Below are 16,032 nucleotides of genomic sequence, written 5' to 3'. Positions count from 1 at the left end.
TGAGCCTACGTTTCTCCGGTTAAGCTTCCGGGGGTCTTAGTTAGCGTTCAGTTTAGGAATTTTTTCTGCTTTGACATTACGTTATACTGACAGGCTGTAGGTGGCACCCTGGTATATATGCGGAGCCTGACAAGTTTGGCTCTGTCTCCACCTGCTGGTGCGGAGGAAAAACCCAGGAGTCTGGACTGATCCTTGGTACTACAGGAATGAAAATTATCGGAGGTAAGACCTAATTTTCTTGTCTCAGGGCTGGCTGAAGCCATTTTTAAAGGGGTGCTGGAGTGGCAGGAAGTGATTGGGCATCTATCCATCCTACCCCTTTCACTAACCAGGACCTTCATAGAAGGTGTAAGTGGGGCTGGGACAGTCCCCGATCCAGGCAGGTTTTGCAGGGGGGATGTTTGAGGGGCCTGGGGACATCCTGGCCTTTGGCAACCTTTTTTTTTTTAATTTATTTTTTTTAAGAGGGGTATCAGAGGGCCTGGTCCTAGACAGCTTTTTTTTGTGGGAGGGCTTGGGACCCAGATCAGCAATTGAGTGGTTTTAAAAAAAAAAATTAAGCAGCCTTTATTTTCAAAGGAAAACACACTGTAATTGGCTTTTCATTTGTTCTGTTTTGAAAATAAAATTTTAAAAAAGGAAATGTTGACATTTCCTATTTCAATTTCAAACAAATACACATTCTTACTTTACATAAATCAACTGGAGCTGATAGTCTTCAATGCTCTAATATTCAATCCATGGTTAAAATACAAAGTGGATGTTGATCAAAACATACACTCAAGTAGCTATGTTTTATATCGTCAAGCAAGGAAACACAGGTTCTTTTAGTTGTTGTCAGGAAACATCCAAAATTTGAAAATGGGCGATTTTCCAAAACATTTCTTAAAGAAACAAAAATATGATGGCAGAAAAATACCATGTGGCCTATCTAGTCTGCCCATCCATGCAGCTGTTCAACTCCTACAATCCTTGCCACTCCCTCAGAGGTTCCATGCTTTCTTGAATTCACATACTGTCCTTGTCTCTACTGCTTCCTGTGGGAGATTGTTCCATGTGTCCACCACCCTCTCTGTAAAGAAATACTTCCTTAGATTACTCCTTAGTCTGCCCCCTTTTACCCTCATCCCATGACTTCTCATTCCAGAGACTCCTTTCAATTGAAAGAGACCCTGTGCTTTGATACATTGGAAGTATTTAAATGTCTATCATTTCTTCTCTCTCATTTTTACTTTAGGGCAGATATGGCCAACTCTGGTCCTCAAGAGCCACAAACAGGTAGCAATGTGCATTAGTTGGTCATTCATTTAATTTGTTTCATGTTATGCACATACGTTGTACGTGTACTCTGGTAGGCCATGCGTGTACTAGAGATGCATGTATAATATGAAACAAATGACCAACAAATGCACATCCCTACAAACAGGTCTGGTTTTCATGATATCCACAATGAATATGCATTAAATATATTTGCATGTAATGGAGGCATCGCATGCAAATCTATCTCATGCATATTTATTATGGATATGCTGAAAACCCAGACGTGTTTGTGGTTCTTCAGGACTGGAATTGGCACCTCTGCTTTAGGGTATACATGTTTAAATTATTAAGTCTGGCCCCATATGCTTTACTGAGAAGATGAATGACTATTATAGCATTCTCTCTCTGGACCAGTTGCATCCTGTTTATATCATTTTGAAGGTACAGTCTCCAGAACTGTATACAGAATTGAAATGATGTCTCACCAGGGACTTATACAGGGCAATATCACCTCCTTTTTCTGTTGATTATTCCTCTCCCTATGCAACCAATCTTCTTTTTGGCATTTGACATCACCTTAGCCACCTGTTTGGCTATCTTGAGCTCATCAGTTATCATACCCAGCTCCTAAAGAAAATTTCACCCCTACTGTACCATTGCTTTGGGATTTTGCAGCCCAAATAAATGATTCTGCATTTTTTAGCATTAAATCTTATCTGCCAGACTTTAGACCTTACCTCAAGCTTCACTAGATCCCTCTTTATATTTTCCACAACTTCTGGGTGTCTGCCTTGTTGCAGATTTTCTTATCCACAAAAAGACAAACCTTTTCCGATAGTCTTTTCGCAGTTTCACTTAACGAAAATGTTTGAGAAGTGGTCCAAGGACCAATTCCTGTGTCACACCACTAGTAACATCCCTCTCCTGGAGTGAACTCCCATTTACCACTACCTTTTGCCTCCCATTCAACGTCTTTCTAACTCAGTCATGCTTGGGCCAATAAAAATGTATTTATTTTTAGAAATTTCTATTCCACCCACTTACAGACTATCTGTTCTGGGCGGATTACAACTGAATATATGAATAAAACATCAGGAACAGCATAATAAAGGCACTCAGTATATTTATAAGTCAAACATGCAGAGCCATGTGAAAAATTTACTGAAATCCATCTAGGGCTCTCTATTGATCCAACTCTCTGATCACCCACTCAAAAAATAGATAAGATTCATCTGTTAAGTCTTACCTCTGTAAAATCATGGTGCTTCGGATCTTGTAATTGGATTCCAGAAACTACTCTTAACTTTTATTTTAGCAACGATTCCGTTAATTTACTCACTACAGATGAGGAGGAGTAGCCTAGTTGTTAGAGAAACCTGGGTTCAAATCCTACTGCTGCTCTTTGTGACTTTGAGTAAGTCACTTTCCATTGCCTCCAGGTCAAACTTACCCCAGATGCACTATGTTGCTGCGATAGTGGGGCCCTCCCAGAAGAAGCATTGTGGTTATTAGGGATGTGAATCGGTACTGGACTCGTTTTCTGTATTGATTTCGGCTAATAACCGCGGGAAATCTTCGTTCCCACGATTCTTACCCGTTTTAATTGGCTGTGTCATGCCGAAAAAAACCAAAACACCCTGACCCTTTAAATTTAATTCTTTCGCATCCCCCACCCTCCCGACACCCCCTCCCCCCAAATTTTTAAAGTACCTGGGGGTCCAGCGGGGGTCATGTGAGCCATGGAGTGCTCCTACCATGTGACAGGGGCCGGCCAATGGCACGGATACCCTGTCACATGCTAAGGGCAAAGGGCCATCGGCGCCATTTTGATTAGTGGCAGCCGACTGCCCGAGAGCAGGAGATCGCTCCCGGGACCCCACTGGACCACCAGGTACTTAAAAAATTTGAGGGGGGGGGGTCGGGAAGGGGGGATGTGAAAGAATTAAATTTAAAGAGCCGGGGTGGGTTTGGGGTTTATTTTTAAGTGCCCTTTCTTCCCACCCCCTCCAAAACGATAAGAGAACCCCACGAAAAATTTCGTGGGGTTTTCCTATCGGGTTCGGGGGCCCCCCGAATTCTGACGAGTTTGAAAATATCTTCCGATATTTTCAATCATCAGAAAAACGATTCACATCCCTAGTGGTTATATGGTGCGTTCTTTTGTCTCTAAGCCAAATATCGCAGGACAAAAGAACGTGGCAAGTGGTCCTTCAAGGTGATAGAGCTCTAACTTCACAGGACCTCCATCACCTTAACTGACCGCTGGCCTGAAAAAAATACATGCAAATGGGGAGGTGGAGTGGGGGTCAATGCTAATGCTCATCTCAACCTGGGGGAGACTCCTCCAAAATGTAAAGAAAAAAAAGACCAGTGCAGCGATGGCCCTGGCCTCCCCTTCCCCCTCCCCCTCCTTCAAAGTTAAAGTAGGAAATGTGACCTATCTCCTTGCTGTGGCTTCCCTGAGTTGAGATGGGGTCAGCACTGACCTCTGCTTAACACCTCCCCCCCCCACTCCGGTTTGGCAGGATTTTTTTTTCCTGCTGTTTTAAATGTGCGGCAGGAGCCTTGCGGCCTGCATTACAATCCCAGGCCTCCCGCTGTACATTTAACACATTTCAAATAGATGGTGGTGTTTTGTCACGACTGACCACCTTCTTAGTTGGCCACAATAATAAAATATTTACATCAAATTGACTAGTAATGACATTTTTTTGCATGCATTGGCATTATTCGTGCATGCAAATAGCATGCAAAGAAGGTCATTGTAATGGGGAGGTTATCTGGGCAGGGAGATGCAAAATATCACATATCGTGCAATACATGCGATATAACGTGTTAGAGCACCTTCTGCTTGATGAATCACCCCCTTAGATTGTAAGCCCTCTGGGGATAGGGAAAATACCTACAGTACCTGAATGTAATAATCCGCTTTGAAACGCCTGGAAAAGAAGAATATAAATCAAATAAATAAATAAAGGCTAACTGACCTGTAGTTCCCAGCCTCCTCATTTCCAGTCCTTGAAACTATTCCAAATGATAAAGAAGCATGAGAGAGGTCAGCCAGCTGAGCTGCCAGAATTTCTCTAAATTCCCTTAAAACCCTTGAATACGTCACATATGGCCCCATCATTTTATCAACTTTAAGTTTAGCTAGTTTTTCATGAGCACATTTATAGCTGTCTATCTCCCGGGAAGCTAAAATCAGACAGTAGATAGGCCAAGTCACCAGCTACAACCACACAGATAGGTTGCTCAGTGATCCATAACTCAAGAATTTTTTCGTTTTGGGGCCCTCATCAAATAGCTCAATTTGCAATGCCATTGAACAGCAAGGTTCCCACATACTGCTCCTGAAGACTTGCGATGAATAATCTAGATACAGATAGTTTCTTAATCCCATAGAATCAAAGACTTCATTATTCATTCCTTCCAGTTCAACTAATAAGCCAAGACAATACAGAAGTTAAGGAAAGAAAAGTTCTGATTTTGATAGCCACTTTCTAATCATGTCAAATGTGGTTTCTGTGGCTATAATGCCTAGCTGTTCAGCATTCATAATATTACCAATATTCCCATCCACTAATTGTGCAGTGCAATAGGAATCTTCTTCATCCCAGTCTTCAATCATTGGATGTTTTCAACTAGTGTTTTGTTTGCAGTTGCCTACTGTGGTGAGTTTTTTTATTTTTTTGGCTTAATAAAAAACATCCTCTATCAGTAGATATTACAGCTTCAGACACAAAAGGTTTTCTGGATTTTATTTCAATAGTCCTGTCTGACTCAGGATTGAAAACTAATTCCATCAGAGTTCAGCTCGCGCTATAGTGGCATACTATTACATTTCAGGAGTTACTATCTCTCATCAACTTACAGTTGCTAGATTCAAGAATGGTGTAACTCATCTAAAATCCCCAATTAAAGATACTTATATCTCTTGAGATCTAAATGTAGCTCTTGCTCAGCTCATGAAAATGCCATTTGTGCTTTTAGCTGCAGCAGAGTTAAAATTCCTGTCATGGAAGGTGTTATTTTTGATAGCAGTCATGTCTGCTTGGAGGATAGAGGAATTGCAAGCCCTAGTCTCATACTCCTTATGCTCATGTTTTCACACGAGAGTAGTTCTGAAAACTCATGTTAAATTTCTACCTAAGGTAGCGTCTGTTTCATTTAAACCAATCCATTGTGTTACTGACATTTTTTTTTCAAGACCATATGGCCATAAGGGTGAACAAGCTCTTCAAACATTGGACTCTAGAACTTTATTACTCTATTTAAAAATCTTGCACATTTTTTTTCACCTATTCATTCCCAGTCGAGCACGGTTTTTCAGTTACAAACTGAACTCTTTCAACTCTGATCTCTGATTACATTTCTTATTGTTGTAATTAGCTAATCTTCAAACTAATTTTGAAGCCTATCAAGTCAGAGATACCTCTTCCTTAGCCCATCTTTGCTCTGCTCTGCTCCATAGAAGATATCTGCAAGCTGCCACCTGGTCTTCTGTTCCTTCCTTCCTTCCTTCACTTTCAGCAGCAGATCAGTGCAGCATATGTTGTGTAGAGCTATAGAAATGTTTAGTAGGAACCAATAGAAGATGCAAGTAGCAACACAGGAGAGGAAATTGCTTCCTTTCTGCAGTCTCCTGCAGCTGTTTGCCCGTAACAAACAGTGTGGTGCTATATTATATATATATACTACAGTTCCAGTTTGTTTTTTCTTTCTATGCACCACTGTTTTAATGTAAACCAGCATGATGTGATTTTATCATGAATGCCGGTATATAAAAACCTTAAATAAAATAAATAAATATTATTTTCAGTAACAGATTTCTGATTTTGTGCTCCTAGGCATTGGCTGTACTGCTGTTCCCCCTTCTTCCTAGGGGAGGAAGCCTTTGGTAAGGTCTTGGTGGCCTAGCCTTTGTGTTGTAGCCTCCAGTAGTATGCAGGCTGGGACTGCCTCCCTGTTCCTGTGCAGACCCCTGAGGCTGCAAAATTGTTTTCCTCAATAGAATGCCTAACTGCACAGGTGATGGGATGCTGAGTCTGGGTCTACTGCATATTTTGTTTCCCTCAGAAGTTGGCCTATATGGAAGTCCAGGCCTGGTAACTTTAAACTGTACCATAGGATAATAGAACAGAAGGGGAAGGGGAGGGAGAGTGTAAGAAAAAGGAGAAAGTAAAGTAGTAGGAGTGTAAAGGAGGGATGGCAGGGTAAAGCAAAAGTGAAAAGGAACGGAGAAGGTGCAGCAGATAGTACCTACTGCAGGAAGGAACAACTGTGGCCCTAACTGGTGCTGGGTGGAAAAGTTAGGTTGCTGCCCAAAGGTGGAAAGAAGTGAGGGAAGTAACAGAAGATGGGAAAGGGAAGGAAAGTGAAAGGCAAGAGAAAGGAAGTGTGGAATTACTGTGTGTTTCTGGTATATATGATAAAGGTGAAAAGTTCTCTAAAATATTGGACAGGAGTGGTTGTCTCTCTTCCTCTGCTGGGCCAGGAATGGCAGAAGCAATGTTTTTCCCTGGCCTGGGTCACCAGCAGCAGCTCCTGTGGAGCTTGGGATGGTGAGGATTCAAGCTTCAAATCTTAGGTGACCTGGCACCTGAGAATTTTACAGTCCTCCTGTGTGCTAATGCACTTCCTCTGTAGGTAGGTGCTAACAATGATGCGGGTCTCCTTCTTTCGTATGTTTACCATGTTGTCATTTATCTGCAGAAAATGCTTATTAGCACCTACATAGTAACTTATCATCCTAATATGTATATGAAAATTATTGTCCATTAATAATCATGGAGAATACTAATGGCTGTAGTGTCACAATTTGTTATACTGGCTACTATGTAGTGTCACAAATTGTTATTCTGCATATGCATATAAATCTGTATACATAGATATTTATAATTTTCAGGATAAAAGATAACTCTTCATCATGATGTATGATTATTTTCAAGTGAAAGCCTCTTGATAAGAAATTGGCAGCACCTCGCTGGGTGTGGCGCATTGTCTGAGAGTAATCTCAAATCAAGACGTTTGAATTTGAATTTTACTGTTTCTCTAAGTGTTTACCTCCTGGAATGGTGCATTTTGTGCCTTTTGTGTAGCATTCTGGCTGGAACAAATTTTGGAAATATATACCACTGATTTTGACTGGCCTGTGTCAAATTTTGGAATATTTCAATGTCATGGCTTTCTTTAATCTTAACACAGAAATAATGCAGCTCATTTAGTATTTGAGACTAGAGTATACTATTGGTTTGCATTAGATGACGCTTCAAAATATCATGTTGTACTTGGCAGGAAATAAAATTTTCCAGGAAGAAAAAGAGAACAGTTTCATCCTGATCGTTGTGAGCTGCTGGAGCTAGGAAGGGCCCTGGTTTATATGTACACTTGTTTGAAAGCCTAATAGTGAAGAAAAATGGTCTTGTCTGCACTGCCACCCTGTGGTTGCTGCCTCCAACAGTTTGCTTTCTTACATAGAGATAAGATTTCACAACAGAGGATCTGTGTTACTGGAGAATTCAGTTTAGGAATGATGGAAGTGGGGTAAGCATTTCCAAGTTAGTGGTATGAATGCAGATGAAATGACAGCACTTGAGAGCAATATATGTATGATTACCCTGAAAAAATGTTTGGGTTTTTTTGGAAGTTTACTAAAATCATTTATTACTGGGTTTTAAAACGTTGTTTAAACAGTGGATATATTTTGCTGAATGAAAATGTACAGCTTCTGAGCATAAGATTTCTTCAATAAATAATCTTAAATGAAAAATGGATGAGAAGCAGCTCTGTTGATATCCAAGACCTGTATTACAGATTATACGCATGCATTTTTCCTTGGTAATTAAATTTGTAGAATATGGTGTTCCAAATTATTGGAAGTAAACTAATTTTATTAAAAACCTCAGGTGGAATTTAACTCAAGCAAAAATACATAATAGTTATTCATTGTGGCCTAGAATCTATAGTTTTATTAGGAATACCAGACTTTTTCACTTCAGTCTATTTACAATTAAAATTGATCTGAGTGATTTGTCAATGAAAATGTTTTTTAAATTAAATGAGTTGAATTGGTAATGGCAGAATTTTTTACTCATTTGATCAATAAAAAATAGCAGTTTCACAATTAAGTTTCTTGAAATGCCCTGCATACACACTGGAAATCTGCATTCAAGACACTTCTAAACTACTTCTGGACCACAGTGCAAAAATATTAAATGTGTGGTGATGTTTGTAAAGAATATTAGGTGATTCCATAAACAGTGTCAGCAACCTCTTTTAAAAAGTGATAGTAACTTAGTGAATTCCTTTGCTTCCTCTTGTGTATTGAGATAAATATGCAATTGCAATATTAGCCACAACATGTTTATTCATAAATAGTTGCTGTAGATACCAGTTAGTGCAAGTAAAACTGTTTTAGCAGTGAATGCATTGAGGGGTAATTTTCAAAAGGATTTAAACATGTAAATGTAGCAATTTCCAAAAGCCATTTACCTGCATCAAGTGCACTTATGCAGGTAAATCCTATGAACAATTCAATGTAGCAATTTTCAGAAGCCCACTTACACGGGTAAAGAGTATATAAATACTTTTTAAAATCAGGCCCAAAGGATTTAAGAACACGTTTTGGGGCTTTTCCCCTTTCTCAAGACTTAGCATAGATGTTTTACATTACATAGCTTATGGAAAAATGAACACCAAAACGATAGTGTGACATTCTCTATATATTCACCTGTAAAGATTCTTTGCATGGATTTACATGAATTTGTCTCTAGCAATAAACTGTGTTAGTTGCTGCATCTTTTCATCAGTTTGTAAATGCAGGTCTTTACTATGTTGATACTCAGCTGTGGTCCTTTTGTTACCTTAAGTAACTGTGGGGGAATAATAGGATAAAAGAAGTGGATGACCTTGGTGTTGGACTAAGTATGGAAACTTGTATGCTTATCTACTCAGTGTAAGAGACAGAAAAGGGAGATCACAGTGACTTTCACAGAGTGGTGGTTTAACTGTCAGGCTCCCAAGAAGAAGAAGAAGCAAAGTCGACCAACTTGTAGCATTGCAGGGCTTTGTTATATTCTGAAATATGATCTGGGTGCAGTGGGATTGGCAAGTTCACCAGCATGGGCAGCAGATTGATTTGGCTAGAGCTCCCAGCTAACTGGGACGCTGTGATTTTTCATTGGTCAAACTTGTATGTCTGGCAGGTAGGCAGGAGTCTTACTGCTGCAGTGCTCATGGTAAGAACAAGGAAAGGTAAAGAGAAAAGCTATTATAGTGTAGGTGGTCAAGCTTTTACCTCTGACAGTTGATAAATATCCTTAAAAGGGATGGTGGGCAATCTGACCAACTGTGTGGATCGAATGATCTTTTTTTTTTTTTTTTTTTGATAACATCTGTTATGTTGAAATGGGGGTACTATTCAAAAATGTTTCTATACCTTCTGAGAATGTGTCCAGCTTTGGCCTAGAATCAGAAACTTTCTGATCTAAAGGCCAGAAGAGTATACTACTAACCAGGTAAAAGCAACTGGTTTTATTTCCCTTCACTGCAGTTCAACTATCTTACCCTGTTCTAGGAGAAGTACTGATCCCTGAATAGGCAAACACTGTCAGTTCAGCACTGATTTGTTTGTTTTACTTAGTTACTGCATGAAAGAGAGCGCCCGAGAATTCCTGGGATTTGAATTACATTGTACTGTAGAACTGGTAAAAAAAACAACTTCTTGTTTCAAAGATAGCAGCTCTGGCAACTTCATCCTGGACTTCCCTCTCCTCTTTCTTAGTACAATGAAAAGTTTGTAATTGGTAATGCTGTACAAGCACTGTAATTTCCTAAACTGTAGTCCATTTACATCTTTACCAGCCTCTACCATGCAGAATACAGCACTGTTTGCTAATTCAGCAAATCAGTCATCTTAGGAAGAGATTCCATTATTCCTCTTTCCTCTGAGAATCCCTTCTGCTGCTCCTCTTCTTTCACCTTCTGTCTCCACATTGGTCATCTGGCACGGAGAAGCAAGATCTTCATGGTGCTGCTGGTGGACCAGTGGTTTCTGCAGTGTTGCTGAGACCTGTTGCTATACTAGTTGTGAGCTGCGTCTGACAGGGAATGCTGCTTTGAGGCTTGAAAGGCACCACTGTACTGCAGGTCTAAGCCAGAGTGTGAGTGCAGCTGTTTTTATTCTTGGGTTTCTCCAGATCATGGTATGGGGTAAAAGCATAGGACTATGGACTGAGGCTCCATGTTTGAAATAGCAGGCATTTGTTAGCCAGGTTATCCCAGTTTTCTCTTCTGAGTGACAAGACCATCTGGATGCAAGAAAGAGTATGTATCTAATGCCACAGTGTTGTATACCAGCCTCAGGGGTGAATAACATGTAGCTTTCCCTCCACTATCTGACTGGACAAGGGGGCTTATCTGTGAGCTACAATGCAATGAAGCAACTCATGGTGTTTTCCTGGGATTCCTTCAAAGGAAGGACAGTCTTAAGTGCCCTTATAGCTAGGGATACACTTCTGTGGTTTTGTCAGCAGTGACAACTCCACACCGGGTTGCGTTGTTCCTAAATGAGGAGAGTGTGTGGTGCATATATGCATATATATATGTTGTTCCGCTGTGTGCTTTATGCACCACACACACTCTCATATGTATAATATATGCAAAGACAGGGAAAAAGCTTTTCTATGTTAGAAGCTGTGAAATCTTTCTGTTGTTCCCTGCAGTTACTGAGACAAGTACTGAAAAAAGAAAGCCTTTATGTATTAAAATGTTGTGGATTCTTTCTGCTGTTATGCTCCCTGTCTTTGCATTACCCCTAGGCAGTATATTTGTTCCTCTGTAAACTGCATGGCAAGGAATGGCATCCGTAAACAATGCAGGCACTGTGCTGCATTTAGACAGTTTTCTCATAGTCTACGTAAATAGGCAGGAGTGTCAACAAGTTTGTATAATCTCATAATTGTAAACATTGTTGGAAATAGAGCAAATGTTAAATGGCTGTACCAGAAAGAATAGAATGGAGAAGCAAGGAAGTGAAACAGAAAGACAGGGAGGCAAAGAGCAGAGGTAGGAAAAGGAGGGTGTGTCATTGTGTGTCACCATTAATGAAAGGGAGAGACAGGACAGAGAAAATGTGAAGTTTTGTAGAATGAAGGGGGCAGTAATAGGGGCAAAGTGAAACACCCTGTAAGGATAAAAGTCAGTAACAAAGACCAGGAAATTGAAGAGCTAGCAAGCCGCTAACCCGAACACAGGATTGTGCTTGAAAACCTTCCCAACACCTACCACGATTCTCATCCTTGTACAGTAAGTGCTTCACCTGCCTGACCGGTTAGTCAGTTTAGGAAAGTATACTGCCACTGATTTGTACATATATGTATATTTAACTTAGTTTTGCTTTTATATGCTTTTTGTACTTGTATTCATACAAATGCTCTTTTGTAATCTGTGACGATATTGCGAAGAGAAAATGTAATCACACTTTCTATATCATTACTCTCTCTGAGTATTTTCTGTTTTACATAGAAATATGCTACAATAGGAGAGGAAAATGGAGGGGAGGGTAGATGAAGGTATGATCTGTTCTTATCAGGGAACTCATTAGTAACCGGAAGTGCACAACCGGAAGCCCTCAACACAAGTATGGAAACTGGGCAAAATCCAGGGGATCCTCAAACCCATGTACGCTAGAGAGAGTTTACTGAATAACTTTTTTAAATAGTCTAAATAGTGATAACTGAACCCCTCCCACACACCCCCCCCACACACCCCCACATGCAATTTCTTCTGGTGATTTCCTTAAATCAGATGTAAACAGTTACATAAACAGTTTAACAAAATACAGGGGTTTCCCCTCATCTCTAAGCATTCCTCTCTACTCCTGGGATTTATTCCTGACTCTTTTAGATACCCTTTTGTAGATGAATTCTCCTGGATTCCATTATATTTGACTCTGCTCTGTTATTAAGTAGGAGTAGGAGAAGACACCCTGGCAAAGACGATTGCTCCTTCAGTCTTTAGGCTGTATTCCTCCCTTCCACTGGTAATAAACACCACTGGAAAAGTTTCTGCTGTCCCTTTTTTTTTTTTTTTGATAGTTGCAGACTTACTGGAACTTGCACTGTTCTGTTATGTCTGTCCAGGATGTCAAAGTACTAGAAAGGAGGAATATAAGCAGAGGAAGGAGCTTCCTATGGTCATCTCCCCAAGAATCCCCTCAAGATTAATTCCTGAAACTTCTCACAGAATGCTCCAGAAATCTCCTTGAGCCCTGGATCCACCTCAAAGAGAGCCCAAGAACTTTTGAGCTGCTTTTTTTTTTACTCTTACTAAATCTTAGGCACCACCCAATGATGTATGTGTATTAGTCTACTGTCCTCCTGTAACTTTATTCACATAAGCTCCTTGTTAGAGACACCTGTTTACATTATAAGGGACTATGGGTACCATTTGCAAACATTTGATTTTGTTAAGAGAGCTGCATATTCCTATTAGAGAAGACATCAGAGAACAAAAAGAGGGGCTAGGAGTTGTCACTCCCTGGATTGTGGGAACATATGTATCCTACTAGTATTGGATCAATACTCCTGATTTGCATAAAGGCAGATGATGGCTTTGTAAACTGTAGATAGGAAAGCATTCTTTGTAACATGCTGAGGATGTGTTACCAGAGTGTTTTCATCCTTTTACAAGCATGTCATGATTTGTGTTGGCCATGTGTTCTACTGGCAGTTCAGAGGGAAATGTCCTGCCTTCCCTGGTATATTGTGCCTGTTTCACTGGCATTGAAAAGTTGGAGCACTTTCAAGGTTCTAGGGGGCTCCATGTTCAGAAAGGATGCAGCCACGCTGTGGATTTGGCAAACCACTTTTGAAAATAGGGCTAAAGTGTGAAATGCTTGTAGAGAAACCTGAGATTGTTAATAGTCAGAACAGCGTCTTAGCATGTGATATAATTCTCCCCAAAACTGAGGAAATCATTTTCTTCTACTTCTTTTTGTTGTTTTTAGCAAATTAACTGCCATAAAGTCCATGAAATGTGACTGATAATTAAAAGGATTTTGATGAACACCCAATTATTATCATCTGTTTGTTTAAAAAAAAAACTGTGTTTCTTGTATGAATTGTTACAATGTAAACCGGAGTGAAGGCAATCTGCTATACTTCGGTACATAAAAGAATTTAAATAAAAATATAAGAGGTCCAAGAGAGTTCCATGGATGGGAATCCAAGGTAGTAGAGAGAATGGTTGATACTGAGAGAAAACTTGTACCTTTCTCTTGTGGGCTGACTTAAGCATTTCAAGCAGAGCCCTTATCTTTTCAAAGACTCTAGTTACAAAGACACTTACCCCCTCAAGTAAGAAAGAGGGCTAGGCCTCTTAAGACCAGATATAGTAAAGGGTTTTCCTCATTTTATGTATATAGGAAAATATGCTTAGGAATACTGACCGCGAGTCACCCTTTTCTGGAGTCTTTATAACCTCAAACTATTTAGAAAGCAATCTCCAGTATCCTCATGGCATCTGCACTGCAACCTAGAAGACTAGAAACCTCAATTACTTGTAGAATCAGAAAGATGGTTGTTAACTGAATGGATGGATTTGGTCCGGTTGATAGAAGCAAACATATCAGTAAGGACAAGAAGGTTTTCCTATTTTGGACAGGCCTTCCAGATACAAAAGCTTTTCCTATTCACCCTATGGTAAGGGAGATTATAATATTCCCATTTGTCTGCAGATTATAAGAGACAGACTGACTATGCCAATATCCATAGCATGCATCTAGTAACTTTAGATTATAGAAAAAGAATGGGTTCCTCTGAACCATAAGGGAATCCATTCCAAAGTGTGGTTCTAAGATGATTAGGTTGCCAAAGGAAGTAGTGTACCAGTGTGACTTAATCTACTAAAATAGATAGTGCTGTATTGGGGCTGCCAAAGTGCATTGCTATCCTCATAGCAGCATCCTTGAAGAATAGCATGAATAAGCAAAAAAATAATGAATTGTGAAACAAAACATGAGAAAAACAGGAAAAGATTAATATAATACATGAAAAATCACACGAGGCAGGGCAGAGTAAACAGCACATACATGTAGAGAACATACAACAACAAATGTGTGGCAAACAATCTACTGGTCAATATCTCTTAGTATAGAACATTTTTTATTGTACATACAATCACCAATGTGGTACATATTTTTCAAGTATACAGTCACTTATTTGTTGTTGTATGTTCTCTACATGTGTGTGCTGTTTACTCCGCCTGCCTCGTGTGCTTTCGCCCAGTAACTGCGGTGATTTCGTATGGCGACCACAGTTCCGAAAGATACCTTCAGCTATTCTGAGGAAGATTACCAGTCCTTGTTTTCTGCTCCTCCTTTTTTTTACTGACGACCCTGCTTCTCAACCCACTCTCAATTGGACTGATACCATTACCCTCCAGAAACAAGCCACAAGTGCAGAACTACACGCAACCACGTTGGAGTATTGCCGGGTCCACCGTATTCCTTGAGGACTGAGGATTAATAAAGAAGCCTCTGCTACTCACAGAGAATCCAGACTTCATGGCCAAGTGGAATCAAATTTCAAATAAATGCTCTTTTGATTTGATGGTACTCATTGTTGAAACAACAAAGCAGGTAGCCTGTTCTCTCCAAGAACAGCTGAATGTTAAAATTGATGTCCTGAGATCTTCCCTTCCAGTTGATTCTTTTGCTGTCCAACTTACTGAGTTCAAACAATTTAGAAAAATTTAGATCAGACCTTAAATCCAATAAATTAAAAAAATTCCAGAGGACTGCTTCTGACTACTCATGTGGTTTTGTTTGCCCATGGATGTCTTCTACCTCACGTCTATCCAGAAAGAAAGTCACTTTCGCGGAGTCTTCATCAGATGATTAATCAGGAAGAACTATGTGGCCCAGCCCCACCATCAGTATGACCTCATTCTGCCCAGGAGTTTGGCCTTTCTTCTTCCTCCTCCTCATTTTTAGACCAGGGTTACCTTCCGACCCTACCACATTGAGTTCAAACACACCCACGCCATAAATCATCGGATTCCATTTTGAGAGTCACTCGGTCACAGACTCGGACATTCGATCCATGGCAATGTCCTCCTCTTCAATTTTTAATCTGTCTTTGTGTCCGTTATCGCAACATGAATGCAACCTATTGCAACATGGCCTTTCTTTTGTTCCAACTATACGCTATGATTCATTTAATACACGTGTTTTTTTCCTACTGGTTCTTGAGACTCCTCAGAGTTAAACTTTTCTTTTCATCTTCACCATCCTCTCAGGGCATTTCTATTCTTTCTCGGAAATCTCGCTGGGTCCCTCCTGGCCCTCCAGATCCTTTGCTGACTGCATTTGAAAGACTAGTTTTGCATGATTTATCTATCCAGGAGCAAAAGTTTTCTAATAAATTTAGAAATATTTCACGTCTTGAACGTACAGCAATCACTTCCCTGGCTTCAGATGATTCACTTGTGATTAAACCGGCCGATAAGGCGGTAGTATTATGGTACAGAACCGAAGGGATTATGAAACGGAAGTTATGCTGCAATTATCTAACATTACTTACTATCATCCTCTTGCAGCAGATCTTACTCTGCAGCTGCATACAGCCATTGTAAATCTTGTTCAGCAGGGCCTTGACCGACACTTTTGAGAAACACCCGTCACTCCAGTCTTTTACACGCTGCCAAAAATTCATAAATCATTAGAATCCCCTCCAGGTCGGCCCATTGTTTCAGGTATTGGCTGTCTTTTAG

General features: G+C 40.1%; 1 protein-coding gene across 8 annotated transcripts in view; it reads left to right on the top strand.

Moving 5' to 3' along the window:
• The window catches only part of COBLL1 (cordon-bleu WH2 repeat protein like 1), a 393,951-nt gene that overhangs the window by 133,755 nt on the left and 244,164 nt on the right, over positions 1 to 16,032 (top strand). The gene's annotated exons all lie outside the window — the stretch shown is intronic.

Source organism: Rhinatrema bivittatum, chromosome 6, assembly GCF_901001135.1.
Source record: "Rhinatrema bivittatum chromosome 6, aRhiBiv1.1, whole genome shotgun sequence".
NCBI classification, from domain to species: Eukaryota; Metazoa; Chordata; class Amphibia; order Gymnophiona; family Rhinatrematidae; genus Rhinatrema; species Rhinatrema bivittatum.
The sequence above is the reverse complement of the archived record's forward strand: the minus strand, read 5'-3'. Positions and strand labels throughout refer to the sequence as shown.